The sequence below is a fragment of the Stenella coeruleoalba genome, assembly GCF_951394435.1.
Source record: "Stenella coeruleoalba genome assembly, chromosome: 17".
Lineage (NCBI taxonomy): Eukaryota > Metazoa > Chordata > Mammalia > Artiodactyla > Delphinidae > Stenella > Stenella coeruleoalba.
The window spans coordinates 66,387,025-66,406,008 of record NC_137163.1 but is presented as its reverse complement, the minus strand read 5'-3'; the positions used below and the strand labels follow the sequence as shown (position 1 = coordinate 66,406,008).

Sequence of the window (18,984 nt, the reverse complement as noted above, 5' to 3'; positions counted from 1 at the left end):
TAAAGAACAAAACTAAATGACTGAAAAAGATGCCTGTGTTTTATTTACTAATATTATACATAATAACAGCTAAGGTTTATTGAATACGTACCTGCTGTGTGCAAGTAAGTGCTTTATATACATTATCTAATTTAATTTGTTCAACATCTCTATGACATGCAGTTCTCATGGTCCCCATCATACAAACAAGGAAACATGTCTGAGAGTCTGACTAACTTGACTGATGTGTAGAACTACAGGGGTTAAGGCAGGACCTGGACCACTCTGAACTCCTACCATTAATTAAACTGTCCTATTCCACATTTTCCCTTTTTTCCTTTAAGCTCAGTTGATATTTTAGCCAATTTCTTTTCCATATATTCAGTGATCTTTCACTTCTGCAATCGAGAGAATTCTTTCCAGGAACACAGTTTGTATGGAAAAGCATATGTTTGAAAAAGCAGGTACCACATCCTATTTGTATCAGCAGCAACCCCTGGCACACATTAAGCATTCAGTAAATGTTTGTTAAATGAATAAATGATGTTTGGAGTTCTCTATTAAAAAGCTTCTAAGACGTCATGATCTAAATACTTAAATACAAGACCTAAAAATTGAGTTGGTTCAATTTGCCAAACCTCAGCTTTAAAGCAAAACACAGTTTCAAAGCCAGGAAAAAAAAAATGTAAAGAAGAAACCAAATTTCACTTTAAAAAACTTTTAAGCCAGCTTTTGGAAACTTGAACTGCTCTGTCAATAATCTGACAGATTTCGACTGTCTGGATAACCTTTTTTGGATAACCTCCTGTCTCTGTGACAAAAGTCATACTCAGTCTTACTGCTGGGAGTCCATGATTTTTCCCTTTGCTATAACCAGTCAGGATAAAAGGTGAACACAGCTGACTTACTATGTAAGGTGCCCTCGCAGGTACCGGCTGACGATGCAGGAAGGGACCAGTCAGGGAAGACGGTGAGGTCAAGGGAAGTGGCAGGATACAAGGGATATACTTTTCCACCTCCTTTCTTCCAGCCCACGATTCCAGCTGTCCCTTTTGTGGTTTCTTCCCACACCAGTTTCCAATAATATTCACTTGTATCCATTTTTCTTCAAACAAGAGTTAGGTGAGCCAAGAGGACAACATTCTCCCGCCTCCTTCCTGCTTTAGTAATATGACCTTTGTCCTCCCCCGTGCCCCGCCCCCCAGCACACAGACACCTTAAGTGCACAGCTTAACTTGACTGCAACGTCAGGGAATTTCAGGGTAAAAAGTGCATTCGTGGAAGTCAATCACACATCGGGTCTCAGGTTTCTCCACTTGGCACCGGTTTATAGCATTAAAGCCGTTCCTTTCAGGCGTTGCCCATTATCACTCCTCCTGCTGTCCATCACCCTTGCCTCAGGCTTGGGCTCTTAATCTCTGGTTCTTCTTACTAATGCACTTGCCAGCCCCAGACACGGGTACTTGCAGATTCTGCAAAACGAGGCTTTTTCCTGTCTTGGGCTCAGCACATCCTCTATCAGCAACCCTCAGAGACTTCAGCCCCGCGGTCAGCTATGTCCCCCACGCCTCTGCTTTCTCCTCATCTTCTCTGCCCAGTCTGTGCTCCTGTGCTCTGCCCAGCCCCTGCTCTCTAGTATATATGTTTTTGCATTCGCCTTTTTTTTTTTTTTTTTTGCGGTACGCGGGCCTCTCACTGTTGCGGCCTCTCCCGTTGCGGAGCACAGGCTCCGGACGCACAGGCTCAGCGGCCATGGCTCACGGGCCCAGCCGCTCCGCGGCATGGGGGACCTTCCCGGACCGGGGCACGAACCCGTGTCCCCTGATCGGCAGGCGGACTCTCAACCACTTCGCCACCAGGGAAGCCCTGCATTTGCCATTTTTTCCTCCGCCTGCTCACAAAAAGACTGGAGGGGGCAAACTGGATTCGGCATCAAAGAAAGAAAAAGCTTTCTTTGGATTTCTTACACCAACCCTAACAGCTTGAGTTGACCAGATGCCCTGAATAACTGTTTGTCTCCAGGGCTGAAGTCACAACAATAACATTCAGGTTATTATTAATAATTATCAGTCATTGTCTTTTTAAAGAGACCCTTACTGTTATCTCTTTATATCATTTAATATTTATATTTAAATACAGGAACCTAAGCAGCTATTGCCAGGGTCACCGCTTAGCTCGTGCTCACTGAAGAAAGGAATGTTTTTTACTGACTCAGGGCAAATAATACTGAACTAGTGATTAGGACACGAACACCCTAAAAGAGCCAGAAAAGGAGGGAGAAACTGAATGATACTGAGTACCGACCACGTGCTATACACTGCTGTTCACTTTCTGACTTCATTATTCCTGTACTAGTCATTCTAGTTAGAAGACTAAAAATTAAAAAAAAAAAATTACACACCTGTAGAGCTAGGATTTGGACCCATGTCAGTTTGTCTTCAGAAATCAACGCCGATTTTTTTTTCTCAAAAGAAAGTTCTACATAAATGCTAAACAGTAAAACCTCATCATTAATTACATGAGGGAGTTTACATTTGCCCACAATTTACACCCTTTTTTTTTCAGACTCATTCAACTGCCAATGCCAGTAAAGTGCTTCTTCCCACAATTTACTAGGCTTTTTGGTAAAGAGCTAAATGAAGGTTTGCTATCAAGCTAGCGAGGCAGAGAAGACTGAGATTCCAATAAAGACTTGCTAACTGGTGTGCAACACCACGCCCATTAAGAGTGGGACAGTTCCTACAGAATACAGACTGGTCTCTACATCGTTCATGAAGGGCTGCCTTAGACGTGTTCCGTTGGGTTAATGCCCAAGCCGGCCCTGAGAGGGTTGAAACAAACCCCCATGGAAAACACTATGGGTTATTTAGAATCTAGGGCATCAAGATGAACGCGCTGTTTGGTGTTTTCCATGAGGCATTATTACCGTTGTTCCAAATTAGCAAGACATACGTGCGCTTACTTAATGCATTTTCTCTTGATTTACATGCCCTTGCTTCTTAAATCATTTCCAGAAATCCTTAGGAAATATGAAAGGAGTTTATCAAACGAACGTGTTATCTTTTCCTCCAGCAGAATGTCAGACCACTTCTTGAAAGATCCTCTCCAAATTCTTCAGCTCAAACCAATTTTAACAAACTTGAATATACACACCATAATTAGGAAGCCAATTTATTCAGTTCATTTGCATCCGTCTAAATAATTTTTCCTGACAGATGACTTCCGTTCTAAGTACCAAGTACTTTTTAATCCTCGGCAGGTTATTGCTGAGGATAAATGATTTCACATTTCTCATAAAGATGCCAGTCATTAAGAATATTAACACGAATTCCTTCCCCTTGAATAGAAAGGAGATGTCATTTTAGCAATGTTGCTGTGTCAGCCTTTCTATTGTCAAACACAACAAATGATGAGAAAATCAATTTACTCTTTAGAATTAGTCAAGTGAGGAATTCTTTGAAGTGACCGCGCAGGGTTTTGCCTGGGCCCCGTAATCACATAAAAGCGAGTACTGTATATATGTGGGTAAAATGTTGTGAAATTTAATGAGGACTGTTTGCTGCCATAGACCTTCCAGACATAATGTATCTCTGAAAAAGAATTCCCCACTCCTAAAATAGAGGTTTGATGAGCACCAGATGTGGTTCAAATGAACCCTTGTCCAACGGAACTAAGAATATATTTTGATCTGTATGAGGCACAGCCCAGAGACAGGGGACGTGATTCCAGCACAGCCTGTGTTGAGGTTGATGGTGGAGTTTGAATGTATTTATTTACTCCATAAAGCTTCTCTCGTAAGGCAAAATGCAAATGAGCTTTTAATGAATACTTTCTAATAACTGGAGAATGTCATGCTTGCTGCTTCTGAGACAATTTACAATTTTATTTTGTAATCTAAGATGTGTGGAAGAAAAGCATTTCCACGGGTAGCCACAAACTTTAGAATGATCTGTGTCCTGGCGATGATTTGCAAGTTTCACAACTCAGTTTCTCCACCCATAAAGGGAAGATTAGATCATTGTTCAAAAATGACAGGCATTTAATACTTGGAAATGACTAAATAATGAAGTGCATGGATTCTACAGAAATGCTGAGGAGAAAAGAAGATTAATTTCAAGCCAAAATCTAGTACAAACACGACCTTCCTATTGTAAATCTCACGAACAGGGAAAGAAATTACATCGAAGGCTTTGTTTCTAGGGCTGAGAATATTGTACATTAATATTGGGATGTTTCAGATGGAAAAAAAATCTGTTTATTATAATCTCTTGTCTGTAGAGATGCGAAAAATTCTTTCTGCTACATTGTTCTGAAAGAATGCTGTTAGTAAAGATTTAAATGACAGGCATGGCAGGGTCATCTTCTGATTCCTTTGCCTTTGGGCAGGACTACAGTTAAGCCGTCTCAGGAAAGAGAACGATGCTGTTGCTTGCAAAAATCTCCAGGTGAGAATAGTAAAAATTAAAAAGGGCAGATGGGAAAGCTCAGGGGCCTTGAAATTAATAAAGGTCAGTTTATTAGGTCAGTTCCGGCTAATTTCAGTTAAAAGTCATTTCTATTTGCCAATAGCCTGATGCTTAGCAAAACTCCAAAGGATGTGATATTTGGCACTAGTTCTCTGAAAATTCCATTTCGTATTAGCATTAACGTCTGGTCATTGTTTTGTTCGCCTCCTCTTCACCCCGTGGGGGAGGGAGGGACTCCTGCCCTAGGGTTCTGGGATGACCAAACATAGGACATCTGACTTGGGACACAGGGGATCAAGAACAGTTTATACTAGTCACATACACTAATGACCCAGGGGAAGCAGACACTTCGTGCCACATGGGGCAACACAGAGGCACATTTGGGAACAGAGGGAACAAGAAGGAGCTGGGGGGCTCTATTTACAATAGCCAGGACATGGAAGCAACTTAAATGTCCACCTACAGAGGAATGGATAAAGAAGATGTGGCACATATATACAATGGAATATTACTCAGCCATAAAAAGGAACGAAATAGTGCCACTTGCAGAGACGTGGATGGACCTAGACATTGTCATACAGAGTGAAGTTAAGTCTAAAAGAGAAAAACAAATATCGTGTAATATCGCCTATATGTGGAATCTGGAAAGATGGTAGAGATGAACTTATCTGCAAAGCAGAAATGGAGTCACAGATGTAGAGAACAAACATGGTTACCAAGCACGGGGGTGGGTTGAATTGGGAGATTGGGACTGACATATATACACTACTATGTATAAAATAGATAACTAATGAGAACCTACTATATAGCACAGGGAACTCTACTCAATGATCTGTGGTGACCTAAATGGAAAGGAAACACAAAAAAGAGGGGATATGTATAAGTATGACTGATTCACTTTGCTGTACAGCAAGAAACTGACACAATATTGTAAAGCAACTCTACTCCAATAAAAATTAGTTTTAAAAAAAGAAGGAGCTCTGGGGAGCAGGCTCTGTAGTAACAAGATGGTAAGTGGTACCCTGGTTCCCAGGGACGATGTGATTGGCCTGTTGCAATGACTGTGTGGGCTGGCAGGGGAGTGAAACCTATTAGGATGAGGCCCAGGTGGAGTGATGATGCCCAGCTATCGGGGACCTAACCACTGGGGGAGCCTTTCCCACTTCGGTGGGAGCACTACAAATAAAAGCAGGGGAACTCACAGCCCTTCGGGGCCCCGTGAGGCTCAAAGATGTCAAAGCAGCATGTGAAATCTTAGACTTTACAAGCCGTGCAAGCTATGTGGACTCACAGGAGACTCACTTCCCCTTGGCTATACGGACCCCCTTAAGAGTCATGTCTTCGCCACACCTATGAGTAATGTCTTCGCCACACCTATGGTGTCTCCTGTGAAAAGAGTCACTTTTGATTGGACTGATAACCATGGGGGCATAAGCAGTTTTCTAGCAGGAGTACTCTCAGGCCAAGGCTATGTCAGCTAGATGATTCACGCGGAAGTATCCTCTGCTACTTGCTTTGATTTGAATGAAAAGAGGACGAGAGCCCTAAATCATCCAGACAGATTACATATTTACTCCTCATTTGATCTTCATTTGCCACGAGGTGAATGTTGACTAATTTAGACTCCGAGCTAAAGAGACAGAAAATGGTCTATCAAGCCAAAGTCAAGAGTATGCCTGCCTTCAGTTTTCAAGAATACTGTCAGGAAACACAGTCAGGTCAGACTTTCTCTCACTCTCCCTGCAATTTAACCACTGGGGAGATAAAGGACTCAGGGAGACCTGGGGTTCCAGGCAGAGCTTGGACATCTGAAGTTAATGCTGGGCCAGTTATAAAATCTTGGGCAAGGCATTTAATCTCTCTGAACCTCAAGCTGTATACCTTTTTAATGAAGAATTTAAACGAGTTCTAGAGTTTCAAAATAATTTTTTTTTTTAGTAGCAAAGCCCTTGTTTTAAACAAAGTCTAAAGTCACTCTATAAAACAGACGAAAATGAAGCTTCTTTGTTTGAATCCAGTGAATGGCACCCAAGCCCAGGTGACTTGGTCTCCTCCTCACATTTGCTCCCTCCCTATCCCCCCCCAACCCCAAATTCCTGAAGCACTTCCTTGGAAGTCTACTGCTCCTCGGAACCCAGTCTGAAAACTAGCAGATGAGATTCTCAGGTTTCTTCCAGCTTTCAGCAGAATGGAAAAATCACAGACAGACTTAGATTCAAATACTAGTTCTGTCACTTCCTAAGCTGTATGACCAGTTTTCCCATCTGAGAAATGAAGTTTTTTTTTTTTTTTTTTTTTAAACAGCTCTATTTTAGGACAATCGCTATGTTAAGAATGCGTGTAAAACATCTAGCCAGTGCCTGACACCTAGCCGGGACTCACACATGGTAGCAATAACAATGGTTATGGCTCAGACTTGAGCAGAACAAAAAGACAGATCTTACATGTGAACAACGGAATTGCAATGAGACCGCTGTCCTTTCTGAAGCCCAGACCTCAAGAACTGGAGGCCAAAATTCCTCTTCAGAACCTGAATCCGTTTTTATTGTTCCAAATTAGTGGAAGCAGGAAACTTCTTCTAATTCACTGAACATTCTGTGTGCATGGGAGAGCATGTCGACACACCCCAAGTCTCTTAAAGGACATCACGGTCCACCCAACCACCACAGGTGGTATCGACAGCACACGGCTTTCACCAGGGACTAACGGGAACGTCCCGAAGAACGCTTGAACGCTTAGCCACAGAAATTCAACACCTGACAGCTCGCGTTCTGTACTTCACCCCATATCGTAAGTCACCAGAGAGCTATTGTTCTCATGTGGAGCTGCTGTTGTGATAGTCTCTGTTCTTTCCACAGTGGAGAAGTTCTCTCACAAAACACATCCCAGAAGTCTGTGGTTTCTGAAAAACTCACCTTTCGGGAACTCTTCTGGCCTTCTAGGAAGTAAGCTCCACTTCAGAGGTCTCCTGATGTGCAGTAGCAGGAACTCAGTAGAGGCCACAGTTCCTGGTACCCTCATGAACACATGTCCTAAAGGAATATGACTCAAGGTTAGACATTCCTCTCCACTTTTTGTAAAGCTTTCTTTCTTTTCTTTTTTTTTAATTTATGAAAATTTCCAATACCCCAAAGTTATGCCTATCACAAACCCTCCTGGGCCCACCGCACAGCTTCAAAAGCCCATCAACACGGGCTTTCACCTGAGCCCGCGGAGGTTACATGCGGCCCCCCCCACTCTAAGACTGATGGCCCAGGTGACACCACGTCGGCTGTCAGCTGAATTTCTTCAACACTCACGAAGTGCCTGTCCTAGGCCACCCCGGAGAACCACACAAGACCCCAGACTTACGAAACCAGACGCACATGAAGAATTACGTGCCGGGTCAATGGAGAGAAAAGAAGGGAAATTGGGGAAATCTTGTGGGGAAGATGGGATCTGAACTGTGCTTTGAAGGAAAGGGGAGTGAGGACATTCCAGGCTGAGGGAGAGGATGTGAGGAAGGGCTGTAGGGGAAGGAACGGAAAGGCCTTCTTTAGAGAATGATTCATATTCTCATGAGCTGGAGTAGGTGAGGGGCAGTAGGATGGGAAGCGGGTAATTAGTGGGGTGACACGTGGAAGCCACAAACGCCAGGAGGATGAAGCTCCTCACATGTTGGGCAGCGGGGCCAGGAACAGGGCAGGAAAATAATCTAAGAAAACTGGAGGTAGCAGGATGGGGGAAGGAGGGTCGCAGGGAGGATGGGTGCTCAGAGTGAACCAGAACTTTCTCAGACCCAAGCTCTGGCCTAAAGAACAGTCTGGCTGGGTGTCTTGCTCCCACAGAGAAAAAAAGCGGGGGCCCACGGAGATTGAAAATAGAGGATGCACATAGAGGGTTCGGCCCCAGCCCAGGGAACTCCCCGAAAACCATCATTAGGAAAACAAGAGACCAGGACGAAAGCAAAGCAACACAAGCACCTGGTCTGAGTCTAGGAAACATCCGTGTTTACTAAGCACTTGGTCTCTGGAACGTCTGCCTTTCCAAATACCACATCTTCCTCATCCACTCCATCCCGCCACGGGCGGCTACTGTGCCGGGTGCCGGGGAAGGGGGAGCCGGGACCGCAGCCTGGAAGTCCTGCCTACCCCCCTCTACTGCCCCTCCCTCCGAGGAGCCCCCCCGCGTGGCCGGCCAGCCAGCTGCAGCTCAGTTTGTTTGCCGAGGTTTGCATACACGTATTGAGTTGCCTTTTTTTCCAGCCAGTTCAGCAGTGTCCCGAAATTCACCCCCAGTGTAACTTCTGCCTCTGCCCCTCCCCTTCTTGGAACTGCCTTTTGTTTGTCTGGCAGCCTTGGTTCTATGGGGGTGTGTTATGATAATAATACGCGGGCTTATATAACCCTCTGCATCTCGCAAGCACTTCACAGACTGGCCTTAATGCATCCCCGGGCCCGTGTCGGGCTGGGCGGCTGGAGCGGCTAATAGGAAACCCCGACCCGAGGCGCCGAGACCAGGAGGGAGGGCAGAGGGGGTCAGAGGCCGGGCCTTCCCGGCCCCTTACGCCCGGAGGTCAGGGAGATAAGAAACAATGACTCTCGCCCCCAGGAGGAAGGAAGCCCCGCTCCCACCTTATCTCTGCTCCTCCGCAAGCTCCCAGTTCCCAGAGCTTGTTCTCCAGAGAAGATTTTAAAGGCGACTTTTGTAAGTATGATGCTCTGCTTTTTCTTTCCAAAGGAGGAAAACAAAGTTTCCTTACTGCTCTTGTCCATTTCATCGTATTTATTCGCGAGAATGGGTTCCCGCACTCAGACGCTGCCATGATGGGAAATGTGTTTCTGGCTAAAGTCCTCCACCCAGATTGGGCCCCTCCTAAAAGTAATAGGAAGGGAAAGAGGTTTCTGTTGATAATTCACTTATTAACAAAATAGCACCAAGAGGAAGTGCTGAAATTGCCCCTTTCCCCGTGTCCCGGTCCTAGTGCTGGCTGACTGTTCTCCACTCACACACACATCTTGCCCTGCAAAGGAGTCTTGGTTATTCACCTGGCTTGTGAGGCATCCAGAAACGATGCAGCTACTTCCAGCTTCAATTTCTCTGCTTTCAGTGCTCACAGTTTCGGGCAAATATAGTTGTTGGAATTTTCTTTTCACACTATGAAATAAATCCCATTTTTTGGCGTAGGCTTGAAACTTGCACTGGCTTGTGTAAACCCTGCAAAACACTGTAACTAGAGTGGACATGTGAATTCTTCCTAAGTTTATCACTGCATAGCTGAAGGGTCTAAATATTAAAGGAACATGGGCACAAACTTCTTAAGCACTGGCAAACCCCCAAGCTCTGTTATTGAACTATGTGTCTGTAAGGGATGCTGAATTAACAAGAGTGTTTTTCTCAGGGGTGATGCTCATGGCTTTGAGAAATTGTCTCTCAACAAAAGATGAATTTAAAACTCTAGGGTAACACTAAGAGAGATACAATTTCTGAACATTTAGAAAGTATGATTCACTAAATGAATAAGCCGAGAAAATAAAGTTCTATTTTGGGTAGTTGTTCAATTTGCATTTATAAAACCGTGATTATAAGTTGGTGTACTATGAGATATAGAAAATTAGTCTTTATTTCAGGTAAGAAAACTAAGAAATATAAATTGACAGTAATGTAGAAAAGCAAGGCCTCTCACTTTTAGTGTCGTTAAGTGCTATGATGAATCCACTGAGTTTGATTGCCTTTATCTTTAGATGAATAGCTATGAAAACCACACGTAATGTGTGTATACCAGTGTGTGTGTGTGTGTGTGTGTGTGTGTGTGTATAAAAGAGTTCAGGATACCCAAATGTATGTATATATTTAATTAAATATACATATATATATATTTAATCATCCGAAACTCACATTTGTTGTAACTCTCCAGTGTTCAGTATCTTACATGATGGTGTAATACCCAAAATAGACCAAGTGGAAAGATTTCATATCAAATTTCAGAATGCAATAGAGCTATTTATTCATTATTTATTCAACAAACATGGGAACCATTATAAAAGTGGGTCTATTTTTAAGATTCCCTTTAAATGAGATTTCCACTTAAAATTCTCTGTGGCTTCCAAGAAATTCTAAGGCATAATTAAAGTTGGAAATAAGACTGGATTCTACTTGGTTTTCCCCCTAAATTTAAAAGCGAGCTGTCAATACTAAAATTCTATAATCTAGCTAATTTTGTTACAAAGATAAGCCACGTAATCTCAACGTTAGCCTCCAAAGCCTACTCAGTCATGGCAGAAAGAACGCAGACTGTGACGGGATCTGGATCGGAGGCTTGGTTTTGCCATTACGTGGTTATGCGACCAGCAGCAAGATCTTGCAGATTTTCAACCTCAGGTTTCACCTCTACAAAAGGAGACCAATACTACTTACCCCAAGGAGAGGATTGTTGAAAGGACTAAAAGGAAATAATATATGTAAAGTACCTAGCACAGTGTCTGAAAATAGCAGTTTCTTTCAATTTTAGGGCTTTTCCATTTACTCCCTTTTTTCATCTTTGATTCAGTGCCTTGGATTTTTGAGCATTTACCGTGTATTGCATGCTGTGCTGAACACTAGTGATACCAAAATGAAGAAGGTTAATATCCTGCTGCCCTGGAAGAGTTCCTAGTCCAAGGAAACAGACCAAAACAACAGATTAATTTTCTTAACAGTATATAACACCTGCAAAAAACAGAAGTGTGTTGTGATTAAGTGACAGAATTGAGGCCCAAGTAATTTTCCCCAGTGAAAGTCAAAGGAACTTTTACAAAGATGATGTTGATTGGTGTGACTTTTAAAGAATCAGCAGGGGGCTTCTCTGGTGGCACAGTGGTTGAGAGTCCGCCTGCCGATGCAGGGGACACGGGTTCGTGCCCCGGTCCGGGAAGATCCCACATGCCGCGGAGCGGCTGGGCCCGTGAGCCATGGCCGCTGAGCTTGCGCGTCCGGAGCCTGTGCTCCGCAACGGGAGAGGCCACAACAGTGAGAGGCCCACGCACCGCAAAAAAAAAAAAAAAAAAAAAAAAGAGCAGGAGGTGTGGAAGGACATTGCAGAAGGGAAGAGCACTGGAGAGCAGACTATGTGAGAGCCAGGGGACGGGGAACTGGTTTCGGTTGGTGCTGGAATGTTGAATCCAGGGAATCTGCAGATTTAGTCAGGGGTCCGATCATGGGTATTGTGGTGCTTCATGCTGAGGTGTTTGGACCCATTACTCTAGTAAAACTCAAACTCATGTTCATGAGTCTTTTTAGACCAGCTCATGCTCCAAAAAAATTTGTTTTATAGGTTCACATCCATATAAAAAGCTTGGGCTGAAATATGTCACCTACGTCACTAAGACATTATTTTGTTCAATAGACTACTTTGTTTATTTGGTTTATTTTGTTTGTAGCAAAGCCATCTCAATGATGGAAGCGTTGCAGCACAAGCTCCTTACCTCCCCAGACCTGGCACTTTCAAGATTACTCTTGAGCCAATGGAGAGACAAGGAAGGACTCTGCTTGGGGTTGAGAAGGCGGAGACTAGATGTGATTTACGTTTTAGGAAGATTTTTATATAGATCATCTACTCTCCAGTGTGGAATGTAGGTTAGGCAAAGGCCTAGGGGGTGATAATGCTATAAACTAGGAGACCGATTAAAAGACTACTGTCGTAAACAAGTGAGAAATGCTGAGGGTCTGAGCAGTGTAGGTGGACAACAGGGCACAGATTCCAGAGAGATTTAGAAGGTGGAACATTCTCAACTTGAGGACTGAATGAAGACAAAGGAAATGTCTATAATAATATAATGTCTATAATATTAGTTTTAAGCTTGGTCAACTGGGTAGCTATAATAGAATACCATAAAACAAGAAGAGGTACAAGTTCGTAGAAGGAAATTGAGTTAATTGGGGTAATGTTGGCTTGAGAGGTTAAACTACAACATCAAGTAAAATAAAAAGTCAGTTTGGGGGACTTCCCTGGCAGTCCCGTGGTTAAGACTCTGGGCTTCCAATGCAGGGGGCGTGGGTTCTGATCCCTGGTTGGGGAACTAAGATCCCACGTGCCGCGTGGCGTAGCCAAAAAATAAAAAAAAAATAAAAGTTGGTTTTCATTTAATCTTTTGTTTACATAAGTGGTATTGCTTTTGTTCGTTTGTTTACTTGTTTTACCATGTTGAGTTAGTTTCAGGTGTACAGCAAAGTGATTCATATATATATATATATATATATATATATTCTTTTTCAGATTCTTTGCCATTATAGGTTATTACAAGATACTGAGTATAGTTCCCTGCACTAGTAGGTCCCTGTTGGTTATCTATTTTATATATAGTAGTGTGTATATGTTAATCCCAAACTCCTAATTTATCCCTCTTCCGCCCCTTTCCCCTTTGGTAACCATAAATTTGTTTTCTATGTCTGTGAGTCTGCTTCTGTTTTGTAAATAATTTCATTTGTATCGTTGTTTTTAGATTTCACATGATATCGCTTATATGTGGAATCTAAAAAAGTGATACAAATGATATTGCTTATATGTAAAAAGTGGTTTTTAAAAAGTATAAAATTGCCAGATTTATCTTAGAAGTTTAGAGAAGAAACATAAAAACCGGGCTGTACCCATCATGCTCAGTTCCCCCAAGAAATGTCAGTCTCTGGGCTCATGGGGCTCTGAGCTTTCATCTCGTATCCCCGCTGTTGAGTGGATTGTTTCCCATTCACTTTTCATCAGGGAGGCCATGTCCAGAGCAGTCTTGCCAATAACTTTGTATACCCTCAAAAAGAGAAATATGTACACCTCTGAGCCTTGAGAAATGAGCGGAGACTGGGAAAGAGATCCGTGGGCAAGTAGAATACTTATTCATAAAGAACACGTACTCATGAAGAATTCATACTTATTCATCAAGAAGCAGCTCTTTCTTTAGCAGGGTTTTTTCACTTCCCTTGAATTGGGGGCCCACTCAGAGACTAGAGTAAAAGAGGAAACTTCTAAGACTAAAGCAAAGGAGATGATTTCTTACCTGGGCATGATGTACCCCACAAACATTTCCTTCTTCTTTAGGCTGAGCAGGAAATTCTTCCCATGGGCTTGAATGGTGGGTAACTGGAAAGGAGAGGTATGTCACGTTTGTGAGTTTTTTAAAGATAACAACGGGAAGAACTTTCACATTTAGAATGAATAGAAAACAATCTAATTAGCAGACAGGAAGCTGAGGTCTGATTACTTGATAACCTTAGTTTTCTTATACCCTTTCACATCTTCTGTGGCAAAGCCTCTATCAGATTTCCTGGATTTCAGAGCTCTCAACCCCACCTGAACACTTCAGAGCAAATACCATTTATTACGAAAGGGGCTGAGCCCGAGGCTTCATGGCTGGTCTCACAAAGTCGTATAATATTTCCTCCTGGTAGGTAAACTGTATCAACACATTTAAAAGCAGATTTAAGAAGCTCTTGTCACCTCTAAATAGAAAGAGTTTTATCACTCATCAGAAAGATCGTATTTGATGGTAATCTGAATTCCATCCGGCTTCTGATAGCTCACTTCAAATTCCCCAAACTTCAGAGATTATCTTTGGTTTTGGAGATGATGAAGAGGTTTCTATTTTTGCTAAAAATGCTTCCACAATAAAAAAAAAAAAGAAAGAAAGAAAGAAGAGACCTAGAAAAGAACTGTTACTATCTCAGTTATACAAAATAATCAGCAAATATATACTTTAGAATAGGATGAGCTTGTATCATGGGAAAGTTTATTCTTTAAAGAAGGAGTAAGATATATTGGAGGGAATTTCCATTAGCATGATTGAAAGGGTGAGGAACATACTGATACATTGTTGACGTGAGGATTACCAGTGTTTGATCGTCAGTGATCGCCGGGGTTTCTTGGCCTTCTTATTCTTCCATATATGGTGCTGGCCATTCTACTTTTAGGTTACTCAAGCCATTTAAAGTCTTGTCATCCTAAGCAAGGGCTACAACTTCACAATCTTTGGGGGTTTGCCGGCATAATGACTGAGTCCAGGCTGGGTGATGCCTGAGCCACTGTACTCTCCTATGCAGTGTTTGAAGAGGGCTGGGGTGCAGCTGTTCTGCCCCCAGACACCTGAGTCCAGAACATTGCTGAATTTTGCTTCATTTCTGTGCTCTCTGGAAAGCTGGAAGCTCCCCAACTCTCTCGGGTTTGGCTTCCTGTTCACATGTTTTCTGGTCTCATGTCATTGTGCATGAAGTAATAGCCCCACATGCGTGCACCATCCACAATGGCAAGATTGGTGTGGCTTGGTGTAAGCTTTCTAATGAGGACATTTTGGACCTTCCGGCAACTCCTTAGGGAAAGCAGTTTGGAACCGGTTATTACTTTCCAAAGTGAAGGGAGCAGAGACAGGATGCATTTCTGCAACAGGGCTAAAGCCACTTTTAGGAGACAATTAAAGGACAGCTGCTTAAGAAACAAACAAACATCTCTTCTACACATCTATCTAAACGCATGCGTGTGTACAGTATAAAGAAAGGCCTCCAATCCATAGTTTTAAAATACCAGTTACTGTTTCAGCATTTCACTAACTATGAATGGTGCTAGTGTTTCCCACCGGGGACTGTTATTTTAATGACATTTCTCTGCAGCAAAATCTGATGAGTTCACAAAGTCTCAGAGCCAGGAAATGCGGCTCAGTTTCTGAACAACTGAGAAAGCCAGGAGAGCTCAGTTCAATCATCTACTTGCTTTCCAGCACGGATCCCTAAGTGCTAAGAGCAATAACACTAATACAGAGAGAGAAGCCAGGCCAAACTTTCAAAAGTACAGCTCTTAAACCATCAAACTGAACTTCCCGACATATTATCAGCAGGTGAAATTCTGGCGCACACCCACACTTATCTGTGGATGTTAATGTCAAGTGAGTGGGCACATGTGCCAACATTTTATAGAATTTTAGAGCAGGAAGTGATTTTGGAGGTTTTGCAATCTTACCTTTTATTTTACGAACAGAGACATTGAGACTCATGTGAGTTCACTCCAGACACACACACACATATACACATCGGAGTCTTAGGCCGAGTCATTGCCTGCAGAAAATATGATAGGTCTGGCTTAAGAAAAAGGAAGGACAAAATGACCCAAAGCTGGGCCAGTGGTTCCCTGTTCCGTTCAGGTTTGTGTGGCCCAGCTTTAGGGCTGCGGGCCGCTCGTTTATTCTTGCTGCAGGAGCCGTTCAGGGTCTCGGATTAGATACACTTGACCAAAACTTGAATAAACTCCCAGATAACCCAAGAGTCCATGAGTGACTCAGATCCTGACTACACTGCGATGCTCATCAGTGCAAGGTGTTCTGGGGCCACACTGTGATCAGAGCATAGAATGGAGACAGAGCCCCAAGTACAACTCTCACACTTCGGAGTCTGAAAACCTGACCAGAGAGACGAGACCTTCCCCCGTCTAGGCAGCAGTGGAGACCCTCTCACTAGATGCTACATCGTGTAGCCCAGATTCTAAATGTTGTGAGTGTTCTGGGGAGAGAGAGAAATGAAAATTGAGGGGGTCAGCTGATCCCAGAGGGTTGCTTAGAATTTTCATATGTGGAGGGAATAAAGGTAAACTCTTCTAGCAGAAATGAAAGCATGGAGAGGGTCTCGCGGCTCGGATCCCAGGGAAGCCAGGCTGATGGGTGCTCTCCAGCAGCACTTGTCAACCTGAGCTATGGACTTGAGCCCTGGTACTGATTTCCATCCTTATCCACTAAACTGTTACTGAAATAAGCAGCCCCCGCTTAAGTCACTTTAATTACATTTATATAACTATAAATCCACAATAATATAATTACACTTACATCATTGAAAATCCAAAACAGATTGCTAATTAAATATAAACAAAACCATAAACCAATAATATTCTGTTGGTTGGAATCAAATTAATTGGTTAACATTAGTAATATTGGTTTTATTTGTCAAATGATGCTGTTTCGCTGAAACTAAAGAATAAATTTGTTTTAACCCGTGTTCATTAATGAAATTGTAAAAGAAAAAGAGAGAAATATTTTCATTAAAATTTTCCATTGCACATTTCGTACTCTGTTTATAGTGAATTATTACAAGTTGGCACATATAAAGGCAGAAAGGATCCAGGCAATCCGTCTGCTGGTGTCGAGATTATGGAACTAAAAACCGTGGTGGTTCAGTCATCCTATCTCCTTACTCTCTCTTGGCAAATGAAACTTCATTCAGCACAGCAGGAGTATTTGACTCTCACAGGCGTACACTTATCAAGCAGGTATAAATACCTGCCTCTGTTCTTTCTTTAATAGGCTATAGCTCTAAATTATTACACTATTCTCCTGCACAGTATAATTTTAATGATGACAAAGCAAAGTCTCCATTTATAAAATGGATGAAAACCCTGGTCTCATTCCATGAAAATGTCTTTTGATTGCAAACTACTACTGCAAGGGAAGTTGTATCTTTATTACTGGCTTAAAAACAAAATTCAGTGCCAGTAATAATGATCGCCAGTGTTTCCTGGCCAATTATTCTTCTAAATTTCCTGGCCAATTATTCTTCTACATGGATGTTTGCATGTAATCCTCACGTCAACCCTATGGAATAGATAACGATTTTTAATCCTCATTTTTCAGAGGAGGATACTGAGGCATAGAGAAATGAAGTAATTCGGTCAAGGTCAAAATAGCCAATGGATTCTGTAGCCTGGAATTCCTGCTGCTCCCAGTGGGAGATTGCGAATAACAGAGAAAGGACGCTGTTGTTTGACAATAGGCTATAATCCAGCATGACCACAGCCAGATACTTGTAGCCTCACATTCAAATGTAAAATTTTACTTTGGAAGATCACAGGGTGCCGTGCATAATTATAAATGTAAACATTTATATGTCTTCCTGGAACATACATAAAAAGTGGAGATCTGGGCTTCCCTGGTGGCGCAGTGGTTGAGAGTCCGCCTGCCGATGCAGGGGACATGGGTTCGTGCCCCGGTCCGGGAAGATCCCACATGCCGCGGAGCGGCTGGGCCCGTGAGCAATGGCCGCTGAGCCTGCGCGTCAGGAGCCTGTGCTCCGCAATGGGAGAGGCCACAACAGTGAGAGGCCCGCGTACCGCAAAAAAAAAAAAAAAAAAGTGGAGATCTGCGTGATGCTTATAATAATTTATAATGTTATCAGAGAATAGAAAAGTTCTTCTAGAACTCACCAACTTCCAGGATGAGAAGCACAGGGGCGTGGTCAAAAGCTGACCGGGTTGGGTGTGTCAGATGACAGGGGGTGGCGGAAATGGGCGGAAGAGTTGATCTGCCGGGAACAGAAAGAGACGTGATAAGGATAAGGGTGGCATGGGAGAAAGAGTCCTGCAGCAGGCGGCCAGCTGCAGGGAGGTCCTACCACAACAGTCTCCCTAAGAGTGAAGCTTCCAGAACAGAGCAGAGGACCTGGGACTGTCCACATTTAACCTGAATCACCAGGGCCAGTTCAGAACAAGAAGAGATTCCAGGTCTGTTGTATTGAAATAATCTACACCCATTACCTCTGAGAATATTCACTAGTGAAGAGGTAAGAGGGCTCCACATGAAATGTCTTAGTATTACACAGGCAAGAGAAATACTTTTTAAATGTAAAGGAAATTTGGGGTTGTGAAATAGTGTGTGTTGTTTTCCTATTCTTCTAGCTTATGTCTTATAACTTGTATATCCTTATAAGATATAGCTACTATATATCTTTCCTCTTCTAATTTATATATCATATCTGCATTTATATATAGCATGCATATGTTAAATGTGCTCTTCATGTCAGCAAGATTGCTTCATCAAATACTTAATGCATTAAAATGGGTGTTTCCTCGTATTCAAAGTATCGAAGTTGATTTTAGTCACTTACATATCTCAACTGTCATAAATGCAGAATAGAAACAAATTTAACCACTTGAAAATGCTTACTTTGCTACTCATCAAATAGTAGCTTGCAGTCACTTTAGAAGATTTCATGATTCTGCATGTTTTCCTTTAAAATAGGTCTTAGAACCTGAAATTAGACGTCATTCAACTTTTAAACTTGGAACATTTTGTAAACCTTTAAAAAGAAAGACTTCTTTATTGGCTTTACAAAATCCAGTTAGAGAATAATATGAAATGAATCTAATGGAAAGTCTCTCTCTTGATGAAAAGAAAGTCAAATGGAAACTTCTATAAAAGGATTGAATGAGCCACAGTACTTCAAAGTCTCTTGGAGTGATTTTAAGAATCACCTTCAGTCTGGGGACTTCCCTGGCAGTGCAGGGGTTAAGACTTCGCCTTCCAGTGCAGGGGGTGCAGGTTCAATCCCTGGTCAGGGAGCTAAGATCCCACATGCTTCACGGCCAAAAAACCAAAACATAAAACAGAAGCAATATTGTAACAAATTCAGTAAAGACTTTAAAAATGGTCCACATAAAAAAAATTTTTTTTAAAGAACAAACTTAAAAAAAAAGAGAAAGTCTGGAAGAAATTTGAAGAGTGCTATTCCTAATGATGTCCTCCTTTGAAGGTGTGAAAGGGCAACATCTGAAAGGTAAATCACT

The 18,984-nt window shown here is 42.4% G+C and overlaps 1 protein-coding gene and 1 long non-coding RNA gene across 8 annotated transcripts in view; one reads left to right on the top strand and one right to left on the bottom strand.

Annotated features, from left to right (window-relative positions):
* Positions 1-8,504, bottom strand: part of LOC307175766 — a 158,762-nt gene extending 150,258 nt beyond the window's left edge. Inside the window, exons 1-2 of the long non-coding RNA XR_013824474.1 lie at positions 8,408-8,504; positions 7,361-7,477 (exon numbers count right to left, since the gene is read on the bottom strand). This is a non-coding gene — a long non-coding RNA (uncharacterized lncRNA). The remainder of the gene's footprint in view (positions 1-7,360; positions 7,478-8,407) is intronic.
* The window catches only part of SULF1 (sulfatase 1), a 136,137-nt gene continuing 125,653 nt past the window's right edge, over positions 8,501-18,984 (top strand). For 4 of the 7 annotated variants that reach the window (XM_079901244.1, XM_079901243.1, XM_079901238.1 and 1 more), the window contains exon 1: positions 8,734-9,131. The gene's annotated coding sequence lies outside the window, so the exon portion shown is untranslated. Of the gene's footprint in view, positions 8,654-8,733; positions 9,132-17,784; positions 17,982-18,984 lie in introns of those variants that run through there. The other 3 variants (XM_079901239.1, XM_079901241.1, XM_079901240.1) reach the window with 3 other exon arrangements.